We start from the raw sequence: 4,782 nt of genomic DNA, 5'->3' as shown, positions 1-4,782 counted from the left end.
AAACTGTTTTCATACTTTCATTTGTATTCATTTCAATTCCTTAATATTTAACTTTTGCATATAAGAAAAAATTGTAATATTTGTTTTTTCTATACACCATTTAACTAACTTTATTGTATTATATAATACATATACATTTACATACATACATATATAATGTTAAGAAAATGAAATTGAATGAATAAAATAATTGTATTGTTAAAGACTGAAAATGAAATGTGTTTATATTTATGACTTTTGTGTGATAAATATTGCCCTGCCAGCTTAGACGCAAGACGACACCAGCCACAATGCGATAAGCATCATATTCTTCAGCAAATCAGCATTTTCATTGTTTTTTGTTTAATAAAAATAAATGTTTCTATTCAATTCATTTTTTTTTTAGTTTCATTGTAAGCAAACCACTATACAAAAAATTAGTAAAAGTAAAGATAAAACCTTTTGTCCAATATTTTGCTTTCGGAAATAAATTTCAAACGATTGTTACTCTTTTCCAACCCTAGAAGCGTATTTGATTTCAATAAGCACGTCAAATACATAACGAGAACCTGCGCTTCATAACTTATCTACTAACAGCGACAACAGCAGTATTCACTGGAATCCAGTATAAATGTATTTATGTATACCTTAAGAAACTTCAATAGTCCTTCCTTCTTGGCAGTTTGGCCGGTCGGTAGGCATTCGGAGTGCACCACACCTTGATTATGGAAGAAAATTGTGAACATACTATATTTGATTTTTGGCCTGCTTTGCAGTGGTTTTATCGACTCGAACCGATCTTTCACTTTTCTTAGGCCCAAATGAATTTTGAAAATGGTTTTCATTGATTCTTCCGATTTTTCAATGATATCACTGAGATCTGTGGCTGCTAATCGTTGATCCTCAACCATCAAATTTATTTATTATCAACCTTTATTTTATATTGATCCCTGTTTGTAAGTACTACGATTTTTTTTTATGGCTGATTCTTAATACAAAACTTTCATGGAGGCCAAATATCGAGAAGCGAGTGAGGAACAACCGATGCCGCCTTATATTGGTGTAGATCAAAAGTGCGGATTTTCACCAAAGGTGGTGGTTTGGCTCTATAAAACCGTAGTCAAGCCAATAATGTAATGGTTTACCGTATTCGTCTGGTGGAGAGCCCTCTCCTTGCTAAGACGCTTGAACGCTGCCAAAGAACAGCTTTTATGCTTGAACGCACAAGCTCTTAAGGGTGTATATACGAAAATATTATGCGGATCAACTTAAAAATTTCGAAGTTTAAGTCACTGCAACCGACTTTCGCTAGCCAAAAAAGAATATTAAACTATATTGAAGTGACTTATGCAATATAACGGTATTTATTAGTTGCGAAACGAAGTAAACTTTTATACTTACACATACAAATGAAATAATACTTTGCAGACAGGAGTTGCCAACACTCCAATACAAAGCAATATAAGCAGCGAAATAGCAGCAACGGTAGACTGAAAGTTAATGGATTAAAGCAATGTAATAGCGCAATCATACAATTACAGCATTATATGTGAGGAATTAAATGTATAGATGGCGACTAGAAAGATGCCATCAAGACTACATATATAGCGCCTAAGAGTATTCCTACCAAGGCATTAAAGTTAAAGGAACCACAAAAGCTTAGACAGCAGCAACAGTAATCGAATGAGCTAACAGATTAGCGGTGAAAGCTGCTGCCGGACGCTCCGCGCACCCTTGAAGATTTATGTCGAGTGTAAGCTTAGCAAGCTGTGTTCACTACTATGCCACACATTTGATTCCTGTTCTTGGCGCCAACGTTTTCGTTTGACACTCTGCCTTACTCTCTTTCATTTCTTGTCGCCGCAACGCAACCCACATAAAGGTTTCTCATCGTTATATCTGTCATTGTCGGTATACTCGTATATATATATATGTATATGTACATATAATATATACATTTATCTGCCTGTCTGTGCAGTACCTTCTGCATCTCCTTATTGTTGCCATGCTTAGCCATTATTAAGGCCATAAAGTAGAAGACGGCTATTTTGTGCTTTGCCAAGCCTTTATATATATGATTATGAGCTTTGCACTGGCTGCTTTGGCGGTCGCTTTATGCTGCTTTGATGGCGCATTTTGTGGCAGGACCTTTTTGTACCCCCTTAAGCTGACCAGTAATATAGACTTAATTATACTTAACTACAATTTGTAATTTCATAAAAATTTGCACCTAAAAGTTTAATGAGTTTAACTCCTCATAGTTTGTAATTAGCAGAGCTTAGAGAAATGAGCAATATTTGAAGTGTTGCTTACTTTTGTGGGAGGAATGCTATTTTTGTGTGCTGTGTATGGTGGAAGTGAGGTGCCTTATAATGTAAAGGGCTTATATTAGTTCGTAATATTGCTGAGAAACAGGTAGGAAACAAGTAGCTGCTGAAGGGCGCAGACTAACTGAGATTCTCTACATATGAAGAAATATAAAGTCGAAGACCAAGTAACATATCAAAAATTTCGATTTAATGAAGTATAAAAATAAATCTATGTACAAAATATTAAAATGAGACAGTTTTTCTGCGCAATATCCAATATTCTGCTCTTTTTAGAGCAATAAATTTCCGAAAAAGGGTTTTCTCAGAGTTTGGATGAATAAAATTGAAATCATATAATCTTGGCTTAAACTTCATTTCATTATTAATTATTTGTTATTTTACTACCATAAATCTTTATTTAAGCGACCACTTTATTGTCATAATTAATTCATTAAAATAAAACGATTTTTTCCAACAATACTCTGTTGACCTGACAATTCTTGTGATTTTGCGCCAATTTTTCTCAGTGTATCAGAGTAGTTTCTCATATCGGAAAATATTTTTTATTTTTGTATTTTTCTATGCAATTTCGTATTCAATACAGTTTTGTATATTAAATTTTAAAATCCGCGGCTATTACATCAATTTCAGACGAAAAGTGTTTAAGAAGTTACTCATACGCCATGTCATATGCAAATATTTCGCAATAGTGTAATTAATGATCGTCTAGTTTTACTTAATATAGCGTTCTTCAAGATCTAAATTTTTGCATAAGGGCTTATCTTACTTAGCTGCATCTGATTTGTCGAAATCGCCAATATCGGACCACTATAACATATAACTACAAAAGGAATTGTCCGGTCAAAATTAAGTCATTGCATGGAAAACTTTTTTGTTTAACAAGGTATCCACATGAAATTTGCCACAGACTATTACCCATATTAGCGTTGTATTCACTGAAGAAATTGCTTAGAACGGGCCACTGTAGAATATAGTTGTCATATAAATTGTTTGATCAAAAACAAATCTTTGTAAGAAAACCCTTTTTATTTGACAAGATATCTTCACGAAATTCAGTATAAATTAGTTTTGGAAACATATCAACAAAAGACACGAAAATTTTTCAGATCTGACCACTATAGTCTATAGCTATCATACAAACTGAACGTTACCTCTCAAGTCCCTGTATGGAAAACATTTTTATTTGACGAGATATTTTCAAACAATTTAAGATGTATTACTGCCCAGAACAAAGATAAAATATCCGAAGAAATTGTTCAGTTCGGACAACTACAGCGTATAGTCGCCATACAAACTGAACGCTCTAAAACCAGTCCTTGTATGGAAAACTGTTTTATTTGACAAGATATCTTCACGAAATTCAGTATAAATTATTTTTGGAAACATATCAATAAATGACGCGGAAATTTTTCAGATCTGACCACTATAGTCTATAGCTATCATACAAACTGAACGTTACTTCTCAAGTCCCTGTATGGAAAACTGTTTTATTTGAGCAGCTGTCTTCAAGAAACTAAGTATGAACTATTCTCTAAATAAGCACTGTAATTTCTGAAGAGGCTGCTTAGATCGGATCACTTCTTGATCTTACAATTTTTCGGAATCCGTTCAGTTAGTATGGACTCTTGAGTTGGAGAAATTTTAGTACTTTATTTAAAATTTTTGTATCCAAAATTAATTTTCACAGCTTTAAGCTTACTGATCTATAAACATGTCTCTCAGTTACCAGATTTAATATAATATTAAATTGTTTCTAATTCCAATGCCATCCAGCATCGCCCTACTTCACATTATTCCCACACAAGCAAATATTACTCTGTGCACAAACTTTCTCTATGCCAAAAACAAACAAAAATAACATTTTTCGACTATCGAACGGGAATTTTTCGCGCAGCTCTAAGCCTTAGTAATGCGCTTTTGGTCGAATAATACAAGCACAATAAGAGAAATGAACCAGCAGCAGAACAGAGAAAGTAAACACACATAATGCGGGAGACAAAGTTTGTTGAGCAGAGAAAAACACAACATATTACAAAAGCCAAAAATAATGCACATACATATGTATATTTATATTGACTATCTAAAGCCCTGGATCTGGATAAAAATCGCAAATGAAGCAACCGAAAGGCACAAAGGCGCAGACATTGCTCGGTCGCGGGTGAAAAGCAAACGAAATGCAATTAAGCAAAAGCCTTGCGGACAAACGGGCACAAACAAAAATATTTGTTGGCCACAAAAATGGCTCAAGGATATTTGCTACAGCAACAAAGCAAATAAATCCTATATAAGCTTTTACGTGTGTGGTGCTTTCAGTTGTATGTGCGCAAAAGGAACAGCGAGAAAGTTCATGAGCTGAAATTGTATACAAATACATACATACGTGTATGTATGTACGTATATACTATAGCAGCTTCTCAGTATATTCACCTAAGCCATCAGCTACTTTATATATCGTTTAATAGTGTTAGTCGTT

This window comes from Bactrocera latifrons, unplaced genomic scaffold (genome assembly GCF_001853355.1).
Source record: "Bactrocera latifrons isolate USDA-ARS-PBARC rearing strain unplaced genomic scaffold, ASM185335v1 scaffold_95, whole genome shotgun sequence".
In the NCBI taxonomy this organism is placed as follows: Eukaryota; Metazoa; Arthropoda; class Insecta; order Diptera; family Tephritidae; genus Bactrocera; species Bactrocera latifrons.
Note: the sequence above shows the minus strand (reverse complement) of the source record.